Source organism: Hydractinia symbiolongicarpus, chromosome 7 (assembly GCF_029227915.1).
Source record: "Hydractinia symbiolongicarpus strain clone_291-10 chromosome 7, HSymV2.1, whole genome shotgun sequence".
Taxonomy (NCBI): domain Eukaryota; kingdom Metazoa; phylum Cnidaria; class Hydrozoa; order Anthoathecata; family Hydractiniidae; genus Hydractinia; species Hydractinia symbiolongicarpus.
Window position 1 is genome coordinate 32,314,581 of NC_079881.1, and position 20,158 is coordinate 32,334,738.

The window sequence follows — 20,158 nt, forward strand, 5'->3', positions numbered from 1 at the left end:
GGCAATGAAAAGTTCATTTCAAAGGTAACTATTTCAAGAAGTAAACTAACTATTTAATAACTGAACAACTTAAAAAACTGCCTTTCTGGAAAAAGTTTACTCTTTCAAGATACAAATTGTATAGAGGTTTAATCAACTGTTGAAAATGTTGATATGTGGCAAGTTTTTTTTAAGGGAACAATATTTATATATTGGCATATTTTTTAATAAAGAAATTGAATAAATACATGTAAAGGCTTTTTTGCTGATATTATTAACTGTACTTGTATTGTATGTTGTGGAAACAAAAGCACGTTTTGATAATAAGTTGACTTGATGAAAAATGTGGCACTTTTTTCAATATTTAAAACTCATAATAAAAACTCGTAACGAAAAGTTTATTATATACAAAAAAATCTTTTTGTTGTAAATTGATTATATATATATAAAAAAAATTTATTATAAATTATTCTAAGAACGTAGAAAAATTATAATTAATTATATACAAAAATATTTTTGTGATGGGAGATGGAGTTCACCAAATAGAAACAACAGTATTTTTCAAAAGTAAAATTGATGGGGAGGTGAAATTCACCTATTGAAAATTAAACAACAACAAAAACAAAGGGGAGCTGGAATTCACCCATCGAAAATTAAACAACAACAAAAACAAAGGGGAGCTGGAATTCACCCATCGAAAATTAAACAACAACAAAAACAAAGGGGAGCTGGAATTCACCCGGAACAACTAATTATAAAAGTAACAACAAAATTGGGCAAATGGAATTAACTTATGACAACAAATTTTAAACAGAAACAACACAACAACAAAATTAGGAGATGGAATTCACCTATAGCAACAAATTTTATATGGCAGCAAGAAAATCAGGGAGATGGAATTCACCTATAGCAACAAATTTTAAGTGGCAACAAAATTGGACCGATGGAATTAACCCATAACAACAAATTTTAAACAGAAAGAACAAAATTAGGGAGGTGGAATTCACCTATCGTAACAAATTTTAAAAATCAGCAACAAAATTCGGGTGTTGGAAGAATTTACCCATAGCAACAAATTTTAAGTGGCAACAACACTTTTGTTAAAACAGAATGGAGGAGATGGAATTCACTCTACATTCGCGGAATTTTCTCAAAAAAAAATGTTATTCCTAACAACAGCAAAATAATCTTAACATTTTTAACAACAGAATATTTAATGAAATAGGAAAATCGAAAACAAAGGAAAACTTTTAAAATTACAATGATGAAACTGATAAAGTATATTAATGAAATATAAAATTATAAAATACTGATAAAAGTTAAAATTTTAAATAATAAGCATAAAAGTTAAAATAATTAATAAAATTTAGCTAAAATTATAAAATAATGATTAAAATGAAGTAAAAGAATTCATATAAAAGGTAAATAATAATGATAAAAGTTCAGAATATAATAAAAGAATATAACGATAAAAGTATACAACAAAACAATAAAACATAAAATAATGATAAAGGTAATAAAAATGAAGTAAAGAATACATAAAAAAGTTAAAATTAAAAGAAATAGTGATAAAAGTACAGAATAAAATAATAAAAAATAAGATAATATAAAAGTATAATAAAAGTATATAATAAAACAATAAAATAAAAATTATAAAATAATGATAAAAATGAAGTAAATAATACATATATAAAGTTAAAAGTAAAATAATTATGTAGAAAACGTAAATTTTAAAATAATAATGATAACAGTAGCACTAATTTGGAAATGAAATACCTGTTTTGAATATGATACAAATACATCTTACTCTGGGAATCTTCCGTTGACAAGGTAACATTTATAAAGATCTGGATTATTTGTTTGTAGTAATACGACCAAATAAATAGTTATACAATGGGTTACGGTTCCCATGTCAGTCAATGTCTGGTTGAATAGCACGAAATAAATGAATGTAACATTATGCCGTCGATACATTGATGATATGTTACGAGGAATCGAAAGAAATTTGGTTGAACAACACTGGTTATAAGATAAATTAAAGAAGTTATATAAGACTACTGTTATGAACCTCTGAACAGCGGAAAGCTATCAGACTAATTTAAAAGACCTCTTACGAAAACGAAAGTTTTATGTCAAGTTATTTCTTTAAAGAAAATGTCGCTATGGTGTTGTTTGGTTAATACATGACTGCCATACAACTTGTGCTATGCCAGCCAGACGTCATGTATTGTGGTGCGGTAGCGCTAGAGCAATCGACTGTGAGAGTTAGTATTGTTAAGATTTGATTGCGCAAGTGGCGGTGTGCATAAGTGGTGATGTGATAAAGTCATCTTATTATCGTTTGAGAACGGCGCAAAACGTTTTTTTAACATGAACAAGAGAAAAATAGCGCATGAGCAGTCGTAATCAAGACACTTTATTATTTTGCAAGGTGATATTTCAGGCCTAACATGTTTTTAGTGAGGAACGAGAAAAATTATTAAACTTGTACCCATAATGTAATTCAATTACAATTAATTTCATCCGCTACAAATGGTGTCAAAAACATAGTATATCACCTGTTTCTTTTTTAAACATAGAGCTCGGTGGGAAGAGATTTTTCTTTCCACTATGTTGCATAAGCCTAGTTAACAATTTTTAATTTGACGCTAACACCAGTTGCAACATGCAATATAAAAGGACTAAAAATAGATTGCGGAGAAAAAAACATAAGTACTTCTGTGCAACCAATTATACGAGCGCCGATTTTTATAAATACTATTTTATTTTTATAGTTCTTAGAATACAGATAATCTACGCAGTCAAAGCAGCGAGGAAGTTTTTTAAACAACGGGTATTAACAACATAGGAGAGAACGATTAAAATTTTCTGATATACAAGGACCGAGAAGTGAACTCCGTTTAGGTCAAGTCGTATAAATTGAGTAAACGGTTTCGGAAGTGCTGCTGTTCGTTGTGATATGAATTAATATGAATTAATTCCGCTTTAGTTGTACGTCACGGTCATATTTTTTATATGAAAACGGTTGTTGGTGTTTGATCAGTTTGTAGGACATGTTGATGGTGTGGTGTGCTGAAGTGTATTTAGTGAGTATATCGTCATACATGGTTATTTTTTACTGACAAGTAGTACTGCTTTAATTATATAGGCGTGATTATAGTGGCGTTTTCTATTACAAAATGATACGCATATAGCTAACAGAAGCAGATTAAACTTCTTGCTGAAGTTTAGCTAATCAGCATAGAGCTTTACACTAATCAGTTATGCTAGGTGTGAATAAGTTTGACTAAACCAGAAAGAAAAATCAAACGGACACCAATTTATTTTCGCCTATAAATTGTCACTAAGAAACTTTTTTTGCAAATATTTGTGCTCTGTGCGAAGTAGAACAGACCATTATATACTACACGATTTTAATTGATTTTAACCATGCTATCTTTTCCTATATATTCCTAGATGATAGCTTGATAGATGCGGTAGTTATTGATAAGAAATTGTATACATAAGCGCAAAACATTATTCTGTTGAGAAGCGTCGTATTAGACAAGCTTTTTATTTACCATGCCTTAAGTGGAATTACATTGAAGAAAATCTGTTTCACGCGTTAGAAATTCCTGTGCAATAGCATGAACTTATTTCGTCCACGCTTAGATTACCAATAAATACAAAGGAAAAATCGACGCTTAAAACACCTTTCCGCAATCAGTTCTTTTTCTTAGAAAAAAAATTACATTTTAACACGTTATATTTATTGGCTTGACGTAAAATTTCTGTACTAAAATTGTTGTTTGTACGCAAGGGCGCGAAGATAGGCTGGCAATGATATAACATTGGTGGAAATTTTACAAAACAATGCAAACCTTTGAGAAAATGACTTCTGTGCAAATAACTGAGATGTCACTTATTTATGAAGCTATGGCTTGCATAAATCACTGCCCGTAATAGCAAATGATCAAACGGCTGGCTTAGTTGAAAATACGCTCCTGACGTCAAATATATGATGTGCAAGATATTTCAACTGATTTTGATTCTGATTGGACTTAAACATGTTCAATAAAAACAAATTACACATTGAACTTTTACTCACATTTGTTATAAGAATGGTTTCTATCAGAATATGAGAGATTTAGGCTTACAACCTTTCGAACAAAATTAATAACAAAGAATATTATTACCTTGCATAGAACAGCATATTTAAGTTATAGCAGTCTTTGTTTTATTATTATATATTATGTTTTTATATACATTATATAAAAACATGGAGACTAAACGAAAACACACTATTCTTATAAAAATAGCGAGTACATCCTCAAGAGAAAAGTTATATAAACTGTAAAAAGTAATTTTCTGTAGCTTTTAATTTTTTACTCGGTATAGCAAGTTATAGCAGCCTTTATTTTATTAAAACATTATATAAGAACAGGGAGGCTGAAACGAAAACACACTATTCTTTTAAAAACAGCACGTACATCCTAAAGAAGAATTTATATAAACTGGAGACAACCTTATATAGTTTCAGCGGGTATAAGTATAGAGTAATAGACATTGTGAGAAATCTCGATTCCAGGGCTTTTTCTCTTTTTTCTGCAGTTTAGTTACAAAAATGGGACAAAGAGACGTTATTCCACAGCAATTTGGCTAGTCCTATACTAAAGCATTATATATCTTTAGGCCATAGCCATGCTAAGAATATGTTAAGAACAATTGAGATAGTATTTTTCCAGAAAGTTAAGAACATCAAGGCTGAAACCACAAAACACTACTCTTATAAAATATACGGTGTATATTTTAGAGAAGAATTTCATAAACTGTAAAAGTACATTTTTCCGTTGTTACTGCTTTCAACGCTACGAAATGGTAAATGTCGTTATAATAAACCTAAATGTAAACAAAGTTAAATTAATGCTCACATATGTTACGGTATGATCGTCCCAAAAAATTATAAAATGCTGCAATATTATCATACTCGGCACGCTGGCGCTGTTTTTTGATACATAATATCAAAATGATTGATTTTCTTTCTTATAAATTATGACAAGCTGTCCTTTTAATATTTTGAATTGAAGTATTGTGGTAGATATGCAACATACGGCAATGATTTAGGCATGGCAAAGTAAGTATTTAGATTTGGCTTTTAAATTACAAGTTGTTAAACACATTTGATTTTGTTGGACATGTTAATTAACCTTTAGATCGATGTGTGATATTTGCTTAATATAACACGGCCTAATGAAATATTCTCAAATGAAATCTAGATGCAGCTTCAAAACTATTTAAGAAACCACTTAGGACCATCACTAGCACCAGTAGTAGGCGCACATTACATACACGGTTTTTCTGTCATGGTAATATTTAGATTGAAACGGCTGAATTTCTTCTGTTAATTTTTACTATGTACAGTTAGTGGCGTGGTAGCAATGTGGGGAACGGTACATGCTTGTGTGTAATGGTGTGTAATTTTTGTGCTAAATCAGTTGTTTGTGCGCCAGATTTGTACGCACATAAAAAATTGAAGTTTAAATTTCAGTATGCAAAAGCATACAGATCTTGAAGAAAATTTCTTTTTTCTGGAAAGAACTGAGATGATGGTTAGGACGGTATAACTGATCTTGATACTCATCGAACTAAAACATGTTATAAATTAAGTAGCTACACATTTTTGAAACTTTGCACAAATTTGTTATAAGAACATTTTTTATCAGAATATCAGATATTTCGGGTTAAAATTTTAAGAACAAAATTGATAACAAAAAATATTATCACCTTGCATAGAATTTGATCTTGCCATTGTGACAGAGAAGCGCAGTATCTGTTAAATCTAAATTGATTCGTTTTCTTTAAAAATTGTAACGACTGTGCAAAATTGTTTGCATGTTGAAATGTTCACACACTAAATAGAGAAAATAAATTAAATTAAATAAAAATACAACGATTAATAGGAAAATTTTTTTTCTCTAACACATTTAGTCGAAACTCCAATACCTACGTTTGATTTATTTAAACTTGAAATCAAATTTTCAGGTAGCCTGGCGCAGTTGGTACAGGTGCCTTGTTATAGAAGTTTCATGCAAAATATAATATTCATCTTCTTCACCTTGATTGAGGTTTAAGTTCGTGAGAGGCTCTAAATTTTTCTGCAGTTTCCGTATAGGACGATATTAACTCAGACGTGTAATGTTGAGCCCATTGATGAAATTACACAGATGCTGTCAAGTTTTTTTTTCACTTTTACACATTAGAGTTACTGTCAAATACAATTATTTCGTTCATAAATCAAAATCTAAAAGAAGTAATAATCCTTATTGCAAATATCCATCTATTTTAACAGTGAAAATTAGCTTATCCAAAGAGTTGTTGAGAATGTGTTTATTAACATCATAAAATCTAATTTTAAATTTAATCACAAGCTAAAAGTAAGTAATGATTTGCACACTATTTTCAAAAACAATATGAAACTATCCGTATTAAATGTAAAGTCATCCCTTGTTGAAACACTTGTTTTCATTTCTAGAGAAATGCATTGAAGATTTGATCTTTACATGCAATATCAAATGAAATACATAAACTGGAACTGGAAGACTGATGACTGAAAAAGTCAAGTCAAAACCTTCTTATTTTGGACGGTTCAAAAGGATTCAAATTGATTAAAATACATTATTAGTCCGCGGTATTTATTAATTCTTTTCGTACGTTCTGAATTACGGTCAAGATACAAAAAAGAATATAAAAAACTTTCTTTTAGTTACAGGTTATAAACATTTAGGACAAAAATGCAATGTGGAAGAAACAAAAAAGCAAAATAGTTTTCAATTCTCCTAAACATTAGGAACGCGCACTTAAGATATACCTCAGGGTCTTTTTCGAATAATCTAAGGCAAAAATATTTTTTGGCTTTTCATGTAAGCTCATCAAGCGATGACTAAGCTGCCAACACCAAACAATTTAATGGCTGATTTTACTTAAAACGTTTATCAATATTTTAATTATAACGGAAAGTAGATTAATGTATTATGTAAACATGTACCTGTCAAAACTCATGGCAGCTTTCCATTTTCATGCGAGCAAAGATACCATACATCGTGTCTGTGTCAACACTACAACCACCGCTACCAAGAATAACGATAGAAAAAAGTTGATGACATCACTTGTTACTGTTTCATTTAGTCATGACCGGATAGCGCGCCAATACGTCATTACAATATAATTATGCAATGCCTTGCCAGGATTGTTTTGAATTTAAAATATTATGAACTAGTTACGCATTTTTATTAAGTAATATGTTTCTCAGATTGTGCAATTACATTCGCATATTTGTTTCACTTCAGCTTATATTAACTGTAAACTCGATTTGAAGTTATAACTCGAGTTATAACTTCAACAAATGTGCTCCATTACAGCACCTTACTTCTTCACAGTCTCCATGACATCTTTGTGTTGCGCTTGATTACTTGGTGATGAACTAATTTTACAATTATCATGTATAGAAAGGAATTCGTTGTCAGTCCTTGATTAAAACAAACGTTGATCGTATTCATGGACAAAAATTAAAAAGACACATAATTCAAAAAATTAAAATATGGAAAAAATAAGAAGAGTTCCAAAAACATAGCACAAAAAAATAAAATGTAACAAAAAAAACATAAAATGCTGACAGGAAAATAGTAAGAAGGTAAAAAAAAATTATTTTTTTTAAGTAAAGTTTTTTTTATCAGGCACACAACAGTAGTAGCATTGATAATATTGTCGAATTTTTGTTTGTTCTAAAGGCTATAAGATAAAAATTCTTTTAATATTTTCAAATATGTCAGTGATGCAGTTTCATGATCACCAAAACACTACATAGATAATGCTATCGAAAAACAAATGTTATCGACAAAACAAAAATAAAACAATTTCGATTGTGCTAAATTCCGGTTTAATTTTGCTTTGCTGCATAGTTATGATATTATGTTATTATGCTTATTATTATATTTATTAGACACCGGAATGTTAAATTGACCACTTGTTGAAGGAACTACTCAAATCTCTAAAATACTTACTTACAATTGGAAAATACTATAACTTTCGTTAGAATTATCCTTTAGTTAATTTTTACCTTGATCAGATATTAAAACTTCTCGCTTAGAATTAGTTGATTAATACATAATTTGGAAAGTTCTGGGTGTTACAGTAAGGCTTTAGTACTATACGGCTCTTGCAATCAAAAACCCGCACTGTGGCAACGTTTTGGTCGTTATTGTGGTATATAAATCATCAACTTACGTTGGTTATTAGAAATTGAACAAATTGAACTAGCCCTAGTAAAATCATTATTACTAGCTGTTTCCCGTGGAAGAATCCACTGTATTCCATTTAATTTATGTAGCAGATATATGTCCATCAAAAAACAAACAATACAGCAGTGCACATCTTACATCTGCATTATTATATAAATGACCAAAAAAATTAAAGGTTTTCAACAACTGCAGTATTTATGTGACATTTAAAATCTAAATCTACTAAAATTACTTGCTCTGACCATCTGACAAATGCGAAAATTATTCGGAAAGAAGTTTCCAAAAGCATTTCAACATACATCTCACCCATAAAATTTAAATCACTTAAAACGCCACATATATACAAAAAAGCTGATCAATGTCAAACACAAATCTCTCATTGTATATGTTAAAATCAGTTAGTTTATTGCAAACCCTGCCAAAGGTTGACACACAATGTGAAAAATAAACAATAAATTGTGCCTCTGACAGAATTTTTTATCTAAGGTGTAAAAAAAGGGATTTGCAAGGACAAATTATAATGCAATAAAACATTATTTGATATATTGCATACAGTCCCTCCTCACCAAACTTTAGACAAAATGCCAACAAAATAACGGTGTTTAAACCTAAAATTAATAAAGTCCTTTTAGCAATTTGCATGCTGTTTTACCATCAATAAAGTAAACAAAATTTCAAATCTCACATAGTATTCTGTCACAAATTTTCATAAAATATATATATAAGTCATAATGAGTCAAACAACAGCAATCAATCTGTATATAAGTTCATTTTATGTCAATTTTTGCACCAATTTTGCAACACAAAATACAAATTCTAAATAATACTAAAATCTCTTATTTTGGTCCTTCGCATACCGACGGTCTCCCACAAAAGTTTAATCAAAATGTAAAAAATGAGAGGTAACGACAAAATCAAAGTTTGCAAAATTTCACTATTTCAGTACATATATCTACTGCATATGCCCTCTAAAACAATATTTTAATCCAAAATGCCAAAGAAAAACAGTTTGCAACAAAAATCAGTTATTTCGATAATATTGCATACACTCTTTCTTCACAAAAGCTTCACAAACTGTAAAAAAAAGAATGGTTGTAGGGAGTGCTTCTGATTCAACAAAAAAAGTTTTTTTGACACATTGCATCTAGCCCTTACCCATTAAATCTTACACAAAATTTCCAAAACTATATATATACGATTTAGAACACATCAAATTTAAATCGAGAAGGATCAGTCATTTCGATATATTGCACGGAGTCCTCCCCAGTAAGAATTTATACGAAATATAGAAAAACAAAGCTTGCAAGGTGTAAAATTGAATTCTTCTTCTGTGTATATATATATGGTCCTTCCTCGCAAAATTAACATAAAATGTCACAAAGGTTCAGATATAACATCTAACACAACAAAAATCAGTTCTATCAGTATATGTCATGCCATTGTCTTCAACCAAATGTTCCCCTTAAAGTTTCACAGACACAGCCTGTAAATTAAAAACAACTAAGATCAGGTATTTTGGTCTATTTCATACCATTCTGTTCCAAATAACTTATAAAATGTAAAAATTGAGTGGTAAAACAGAAATTTGCAAAATTCTATTTTTTTATATGCATGTATATTATATGCCTTCTACAACAATAAGTTAATTCAAAATGTCAAAAAGAAGAAAAAAATAGCTTACAAAGAGTATAAAATTGAAATCAACAAAGTAGCTCTTTTGGTGTATTAAATATAAGCCATACGCACAAAAGTTTACACTAAATGTAAGAAAATGGTTGTGTTTAGTAATTCTAAATTAAGAAAAGTCAGTTCTTTTAGCATGCTGATTAAGGGGTTTGCCCACAAATTCTTACATGAAAATGTCAAAACCACAATTTGAAAGAAATTAAATTTACATTTTAAAAATAAGTAATTTCTGAACTTTATTTTCAGAATATTTGGAGGAAAAGAACTTCGCAAACCAAAAAAAACCAGGAAAATGTTTAAAATCTTCAGGGTTAATAACGTTTGATGGGTTTTGTGGGAATATATATACTGGGAATCTTTAGTTTAAAGCTAGCATTAGCTAGCTACAGCAGCTAATAGCTAGTCACTTAAATATAAACTGGAGACTTAGCTAGGTATAAAGAACATGGCTACATATATATATATTCCTAGCTAGCTAGCTAGTTGTTGGTGGTGGTTGGCTTTTATGATGCTAGCTATAAAACATGTCTGGCAACAATAATATAATCAAAACTGAAAATAAAACATGAAAAAACCTTACAGAACCTTGCTATGATTAGTTTATAAAACCATGCTCTTCTTCAAATGTTTTTTTAAAGATTTATTTTGAATGAAAGAGTAGAGAATACTCAAAAAGAACAGCCATCTTTTTCGTAAACACAATTTCCGTTTTATGCTAGGAACTTCATTTAACAGTCCGTATGCTTTGTGAATATCTAATACCGTTTCATATGTAGCGATACCTATATATATATGCTAACATAGAGTTTTTTGGCATAAGGGTATATATATTTATATCGTTATTAGCAGCGGGTTATATATTTACACCTTATGTGCGATTTCTATGAAGTACATCCCTAATCTTTTTAGTTAAATTTTAGCGTACAGCCACGTCATAAGAAAGTAACCCGTGATTTCCGTGTCGTGGACTCACAGTTTTAGTCACGCAAGGGAATTAATATATAAGATTAATAAAATTACGGAAATATGGGAATGTCTTTCAAAAAATAAATATTATTGAACGTGCATACGCCATGCGGTAGTTATTTCTTAACTATAGATATACTTCACGAATTAGTGTGGATGAAACTGCCACACTAAATAATTTAATAGCACCACTATTAAAATGTGTACAATTAGTTAGCTAAAGCATTTAATCAATCAACTTCACCTACCGGTCTACAGTAGGTGCAGAAATACTAAACATCCACGAAATGAAAGACACCACCCCGTCAATGGAAACTAACAATGCGTTGTAGTAGGTACTTAATAATTTAGTTCCTCTCCTTAGCACTATTGGCTAGCCAACAAAAAAGACCTGACAAAACAGGTGTATCCTTTTATAGATTGAATGTGGTGTAAAAATATACTTTTACAATTATTATCACCACCAGCAACTTAATTTCTTGAATATTCGTCTCCATGATATTGTAGTTGCTTGTAATTTCTTATATTACCAACAAAAACTTAAGTTAGTGAAATTTTCTAAAGTTCTGCAGGTATGAATGCAATCTCTGAATTGAAAGGACATCAGTATGACGGAGTCGCAATGTATCAATATTGGATTGGATGGATCCATCCAATAAAATGTTCGTAGGCACATACCTTTATCACGCGACAATCTAGTATAATCACGCAGCAGCAATAACCATGAGCAGCGATACAACAGCATCTCAATGAAATTAAACTCCACTTTTTACACTAGAGATAATTTATAATTAAGTTAAGTTAATGTGTATATTTTATGGTTAGATTATGAAAAAACATTTTTCAATTGGACGTAGTGTCCCTGATTTATAAACGATAACTTAGACCATTTAATATTTTTTAATACTAGTCGATAAGGCCACTGGAGAAATCCACTTAGTCAGAAGGTCAATGGAAAACAGGTTGTTTTAGATGTTTTGATGACGACAGCAATCCAGCCACAAAAAAAAATTAGAACCTTCTTTCCACGTTGCTTCTATTGTATAGAGCTTAAAACGCTGGTTAAGAAAATGTATATGATCATGTACTTTTGATGAACGGTTAATAAGATAAAAGGCTTGGAAAATTGTGCTGACGTCAACGAAGTCCCTAATAAAAGTACTAAAAATATTTTTTAGGAAATTTGTATACCTGTTGCTTTCATCGTATAGGTCTTATGATCAAGGAAATATATATGATCATGTGGTTTTAATAAGCAATTAATGAGATATAAAGGTTTAAAATGTTTCCTGACGGCAGCAATGGACTGTCAAAACCCCAAAAAAATTTTTTAGAAATTTGTATACCTGTTGCCTTCATCGTATAGATCTTGAGACAATGATGAAGGAAATATATAGGATCATGTACTATTGAGAAACGGTTGCAGAGATATTGGGGTTTGAAGAGTTTTTGATGACGTCATCAACCCGTCGATCCCGAAACAGATTTTGGGACCCAGATTTGGAAAACTTACCTAAATTGGTCCCAGGTGGTCCCTAGTTACCCACGCGGTGAAAAATTATTGACGTCAGCACTTCGTTTCCAAGTTATGGCCTCAAAGTTTTAAGTGCACTGTAATGGCTTCACTTATGTTAATATACTTTCCTTTGACGTTAATATTGTTTACCGTTAAAGTTTGATAAATTACAGAACCGTTTTATGTATGTATATGTATTTTATATTTTATCCACTTTGCAAAAGTCACAGACAGAAGCTCCGTATTATTATATAGATTTAGGGTGTTTTTAATGAAATAAATTATTTTTGTAATTTTGCATGACAATAACGAGTTAACACAGTAGAAGGTGTCAGAAATAAAAGAAAATCTGTCGTTACCATCACTTTCATCGCCAAACTGGATGAGTTCCATGAGACATTCTTATTTTATAACTACCTGATTTTCCAGCAATGCTAAATAACCTTTATTATGAATCACCCCCACCCCCCAGCAAGAATAGTGGTAATTCCAAACGTCAAATACTTAGCAGCACCACAATCAACTAAATTTACTTATTATTTGCAGTGCTGGCTTTAAGTGAAAATGAACGAATAACTGGTGCACAATCAGTACTGATACATTAAAAACAATTAAGTTAAACCTTTCATTCTGGCGGGTACACATTTCAATTTCTCAAGAATTAGGTTGAATTTTATTTTTATCGTAGGTTTCATATGATGGAATACATTTCTGGCACAAACAACTCAATAAACCGATACTTACTGCTAACACCTATGATCTTCGTATGTTTTGGCAAAAAATATTTTATGTTGGTTTCATGCATTGTTTTCAACAATTTCTAAAATAATACCATTTGATCAGCCAGTTACCTGAATAGAATTATTCAGTCGACCAAAGTAATCGCGAGAAAGGGGAATGTACTCTTGAATGTGTCCATCACTACTGCCACCAGCAACATTAAATCGAATTAGACAACTCTTCATGCGATTTCTTGTTTGGATTACGTAGCTGACGCTTGTATAATTCAGCTTCCAAAAAGGTTAAAATGATTCTTTTAAACTCGCTGATACTGTAAATTCTGTGTAAGCACTTGACAGAACGAGCTCACTAACATTAGATGTCACTCCGTTTCATCTCAAGCAATTTGACACAAGCTATAATTCTAACATCCATGTGACACGGTTTTTTCGTAATTACCCAACGACGTCTTTATACCGTTTGTTTGAGGTCTTCCATAGCAGCCAAAAAATTGAATTGTTATAAAGAATGTGTTTAGAAGCCATTATAACAACATATAATTTTGTCATCTTTAACTTCTACATGGCAACTTTTGCCTAAAAAAATTCACACATTTTCTTAGCAATATGTGGTAATATAATACCATTGTTTGTTTAAGGCAAGAAAATTGAAAACAAAAATGCGTTACAAGTAAGCTAGATAACATGGCAATTACATACGTTTTTGGTAAGACTTCTTTCTTTAGATGAAAATTATGAATTTAATCATCTTCGAATAAACTTTTTTCTAAAAAATAACAAAACAACTGAAAAATATCTTTGACTCCAACTTAAATTTACATCATTTTATTTGATGTGGTGTGCAAATTTTGAGAGTTTCATTGATACTAATGTCGTAGTTTAAAATATTTTCGAAATCAAACTATCTATGTCATTTCCTTAGCAACCGATGACAACTGGGATTCTTAAATACGAATTGTTTTTTGGTATTTAAACCATTTAAACGCGAGAGTATTTTAAGGGTTAAGAAATTAAAAGTAAACAATTGATATTCTAAGATTCGGCTTTTAACAACTTACATGATGTATGATCCAGATCACACGCATTTGTTAAACAGGACGTCAAATTTAAAAACGACAAAATCTTCTTTGTGCTTATCCCGTTTTAATGATTATATGCTTGTGCAGGAATAAGTCACAAAAAAAGCGCTGATGATAGTTCTGAAACTTGGTAACTTTTTCTAAGTTTTATTTATTCATCGTGAAAAAAATATTTGGTTGGAGAAACTGAACTTTCCTGTTTCTTAGAATTATTTTTTCGGCAGGTCAACTTAAAACATTTTTTGCGCTGTTTTGATGTTAAAATAATTTCTTATATATGCTAATGAATGGTTCAGTCTTCAAGGATACATACCACAATCCCCTACCCACCCTCTCCCCCCCTTTCCCAGGGTTACAATGGGCAAAAAACTCTGGTATAATAGGGTTGAAAGGCTTAGAATTATTATATTACTGATGCATTGGTTTTTTGGAGAAATCTAACGTTTTTATGTTTTACTAAACTTTTGAAACGATTGTAATATGTTCTGATGAAAATGCGAGCTAAAGATGTTGAAATTTTTTTGACAAAGCATAGGGAGAAAATATATCATAGGGATCATCTTCAAAATAAGAAAGAAAGTTCTAAGTGAGTTGATACTTTTAATCATGCTACACATACGCGACACGCATTTAAGTGAAACTTACTGTTATAATGTTTAGTCTGACTAAGTCGTCTTACGGATTACTGTGAAGCGAATAACTTAATCCATAAATTTCGTTCAAATCATGTTTACCATGCCAATCCCATTTTGTTACTCACATTCGATCTGTATACGTGTTTTCGTATTAGAATCGTTACACGAGCATGCAAAATCAAATTCCGCATTACTTACAAACCAACGTTCACTCAGAATTTATTCCAAAACATTCGTGATGCAGTTTTGTTTGACATTACGGCAAGCGTATTTTTGCACAGCACGAGCAGCATTAAATACCAGCCAACGTTCACTTACAATCGCATTGTTCAATCTCAAGACGTGGACGTTTTATCGTGTGATCACCGATAATCAACAATAGCTTTCTCATGTCACGTGCAAATGTATTATAAAAATGTCATATATCAAGGTCAGATAAACAGACCATTACCTTACACACCTTTCGGGAATAAAATAACTAAAAATAATTGTCAAAACACTAAGTTCATAATATTCATAAAATGGGAAGTGAGTCTTGAAACTTGAAATACAAAACACACGTGTATACGTAATAACATGTAAACATATAAAAATGTCGGTCAAATAACCCGTCAAAAAATATATATATATATATATCAATTTCAAAAAATAAAGAAATTGGAAAATATAACATGAAGATAAAAGTACTATGATTGTAAAAATTTTCACATAAAGTCTAAAATATACAAAAACGAGTCAATTAAAAATACATAAAATTAAAAAAAAGTAGTTATAGCTATGCGTCCGATATCACAGTTCCAAAAATATTAGAAAAAGATAACATAATTACATAAGGTGCTTAATCATGAAAAGATACAGAAGAAAATACAGAAAATACAGAAGAAAAGAGAAAGGAAAGAAACAAATATATGAATACTGTTTCTAAGAAAGAACATTTGGTTATATAAAAAGCATTTTAATATCGCAATTGCTGAATGTATGGCCACTCTATACTTGCTGTCAATAACACCTGCCTTAAGCGTAGTTACAGGGGACGAAACTAGAACAGGAAAACCAATTTCGATATACTTCAATGCAGTTTAGTCTAAACTTTAAAATTACTGTCTGGCTGTTTTTACCTGCTCGTTATACTTTGCTAAGCGTAAACTCGTATTATTCCTTATCAAAAGTTGACTGGCATGTCGTCTGTGGCGCTTCCAACATTACCATCCTTTTCAGAGCACATAATATCGCATATTTTTAACAAAATAGAAAAAATTAGAACAATAAACAAAGACTTGGTAAACAAAATTTTCATGGCAAACAATTTTTAATATATTTTCAATTTATTCCAACAGTGTCAGTAAAAGCAACTTCATAATAATGTGTTGGTATAAAATAATATTACAATAAGTTGTCATAACACACAACTTTCATCATAATTACATTTCCTTAGCACTAAATATAAATGCTAAGTAATTGATCAAACTCTGCAGGAGATTTCATTCACGCGGCATGTTTTTCCACCAACAGCATTTAACCAGTGCTGTCAGATTGCGAAAGTGCAGTTGTTTTCTCACTTCTGTGATGTCCATCAGAACCTACAATGATTGTTAAACATTTATTACTGCCGGGAAGTAATTTGTCTTTTTGATGGAAATGTTGCTGCAACTTCATATACTTTATTAACGATTGTCCGCTTAGTGGGAAGACTAGCAGGTAAAATAAATTTCAAGAAAATTAAGTATGGCAACATTTTGAGGTTGTATTCAATGCAAAAGTGAGAAAATTATTCAGTCACATAGTTCGTCTTAGTTAAGCCATAAAATAAGAAGCAGTGTTCGAAAGAAATATCTATTTTAACACAATAACAAAACATGCAGTATTCTTTAGCGTACAGATTTTTATAATGACACAAGCTTACCTCTTTGGGAGACAATAAATAAAACATGAGACATTTTCGACATAGCTGTGCCGTACTGATCACTGCATTAAATGTGGCCCAAGACGTCTATTTATATTCTTGTACCACAACTAATTTGTAATTGATACTGTTATAAGTATGAGTACTGCAAGTACGTTAATGCTCTCATGCAAACTACAAAAACATGAAAGCATAGCCACAGCTTCACTATAGAACCCAATAAATTGTCAATTGAATTTCATGTGGAATGGTGCAGTAAGGCATCGATTTAATCTGTGCATTTTGAATGTGAATGTTTAACCACAACAGTAGCAACTCATAGAATGTTATTTTATGAGATAAAATTAAAGCAAGAATCTTTTACGTAATTTACAACACATGATGAAGTGGAATAACATCATTTATGGTGAGATTTGTGTCCACAATCGAGGATGGTAATAACGAAAAAGCTCCAGAAAGAAATTCATTAAATATAACATTTGAATTATTGTATACGTTTAACAAAAATTATTGGTTATTGCGGATAGTGCCAATACATATAACTGGTGTCTTGCAACAGGCAAGGGATGCTAACTCAAGGTAACACACCAGATCCAAAGCATGGTAAATTTCACCAATCCACATGTTTTGCAATTCTCAACTGTTTGTTTCAGTACAGCTAAAATCCATTACTTTTCTATCACTTTTCATCCCTGAAAGGAAAAAATGCAGAAGTTCTTTGGCGGCTTGTTTTTCTTTGAAAGAAACATCCACCTTTTGTCAAGACTAGTACAATCTGCATTGCGATGTAGTTACTCCTATTTTCTTTTTACGCAACATAGCTTCTTTAGTTGCAACTTTAGTTGCATATGACCCTTCAGCAGTTTATACAACAGTTTTCCATCATGATGGCGAAGGTTCGGCAAATAATGCAACATAGCTTCTTCAGTTGCAATGGGTAAGTTAGTAAAATACTGCAACAAAAACTGTGACAGCGCTTGGTTGCACTATTGAGTAAGAAATCAATGATTTCTTCGTGCTTGCCCCTACTCAGAATGTCACTTTTCCCTTTAGACTTGTATATTCTGACCCGTCAGAAGTTTATACAACGGTCATTCATCCTGATGGCGAAGGTTTGGCACAAGCTTACCAACTATCACTGAACCTTCAACCGTCTGTAAAGTGTATGACGAATTGTACAATGTCATATATGTTAACTGCTATGTCCCAAAACGAAGAAGTTATTAGTTGACAATCTTTCATGTGCATGATATACCGTGTAGCAACAATTCAAATTGGGTAATTTCGACATAATCTATTGGAAACACAAAAATGTATTTTAATGGGAACACAATTATGCAAATATACTGTGAAGATGAGTAGATGCATTGCTGTATCGCAAACTTGCGTATCATAGATTTTCGAACTGATTGTGTAAATATTGTGTACAAGAAAGAACAAAATGTAAAAAGAAATAAAATGATGCCTTATATTAAATTTTTTGAGTCCATAAGTCAACCGCAAACTTGTACATCTTTAAGTATATGTTCATGGCAGCACATCAGGTGCAGGATATTTCTTCTGGTCCTTTTGTGTTTTTGTTTTGTTTTGTTTCTAAAAATTTTACAATAAAGTGTTAACACATAAATATCATAACAAAGAAAAAAGGGTTCAGTTTGAGAAATACATACCACATTGTGTGTTTAGAAGTAAAAATTAGGACTTTTAAGAAATTAGTAAATCAAATGTTTGGAAAACAGAGTAATTGCAGTTATTTAGAATTTTACCTTTGTATAGAGAACAATATCCGATACCATGAGCTTGCTGGAAATATGTCTTTTGGTAAACACAGCTTTGACAACATCAAGGGCAAATTGTCGTAATAAGGTACACATTGCAATGAAAAGTTCATTTCAAAGGTAACAGTAATTTAACTATTTAATAACTGAACAACTTAAAAAACTTTCTTTCTAGAAAAAGTTCACTCTTTCAAGATACAAATTGTATAGAGGTTTAATCAACTTTTGAAAATGTTTATATGTGGCAATTTTTTTTTAAGGGAACAATATTTATATATTGGCATATTTTTTAATAAAGAAATTGAATAAATACATGCAAAGGCTTTTTGCTGCTATTATTAACTGTATTTGTATTGTATGTTGTGGAAACAAAAGCACGTTTTGATAATAAGTTGACTTGATGAAAAATGTGGCACTTTCTGTTTTTTTCAATATTTAAAACTCATAATAAAAACTCGTAACGAAAGGTTTATTATATACAAAAAAAATTTTTTGTTATAAATTGATTATATATATAAAAAAAAATTTATTATAAATTATTCTAAAAACGTAGAGAAATTATAATTAATTATATCCAAAAATATTTTTGTGATGGGAGATGGAGTTCACGAAATAGAAACAACAGTATTTTTCAAAAGTAAAATTGATGGGGAGGTGAAATTCACCTATTGAAAATTAAACAACAACAAAAACAAAGGTGTGATGGAATTCACCCATCGAAAATTAAACAACAACAAAAACAAAGGGGAGCTGGAATTCACCCGGAACAACTAATTATAAAAGTAACAACAAAATTGGGCAAATGGAATTAACTTATGACAACAAATTTTTAGCAGAAACAACACAACAACAAAATTAGGGAGATGGAATTCACCTACAGCAACAAATTTTATATAGCAGCAAGAAAATCAGGGAGATGGAATTCACCTATAGCAACACATTTTAAGTAGCAACAAAATTGGACCGATGGAATTAACCCATAACAACAAATTTTAAACAGAAAGAACAAAATTAGGGAGGTGGAATTCACCTATCGTAACAAATTTTAAAAATCAGCATCAAAATTGGGGTGTTGGAATTTACCCATAGCAACAAATTTTAAGTGGCAACAACACTTTTGTTAAAACAGAATGGAGGAGATGGAATTCACTCTACATTCGCGGAATTTTCTCAAAAAAAAATGTTATTCCTAACAACAGCAAAATAATCTTAACGTTTGTAACAACAGAATATTTAATGAAATAGGAAAATCGAAAACAAAGGAAAACTTTTAAAATAGCAATGATAAAACTGATGAAATATATTAATGAAATATAAAATTATAAAATACTGATAAAAGTTAAAATTTCAAACAATAAGCATAAAAGTACAAGTAATTAATAAAATTTAGCTGAAATTGTAAAATAATGATTAAAATGTTGTAAAAGAATACATATAAAAGGTAAAATTTAAAATAATAAATGATATAAGTTCAGAATATAATAACAAATTATAAAATTATAACGATAAAAGTATACAACAAAACAATAAAACATAAAATAATGATAAAGGTAATAAAAATGAAGTAAAAGAATACATAAAAAAGTTAAAATTTAAAGAA

At 30.5% G+C, this 20,158-nt stretch overlaps 1 long non-coding RNA gene across 1 annotated transcript; it reads right to left on the minus strand.

The window, feature by feature from the left end:
- Window positions 1–16,183: 16,183 nt before the first annotated feature.
- On the minus strand, window positions 16,184–16,954 carry LOC130649120 (uncharacterized). Its single transcript, XR_008983005.1, has 2 exons — window positions 16,781–16,954; window positions 16,184–16,457 (listed from the first exon to the last, which is right to left on the minus strand). It is a non-coding gene; the product is annotated as an uncharacterized LOC130649120 (long non-coding RNA).
- Window positions 16,955–20,158: the final 3,204 nt, after the last annotated feature.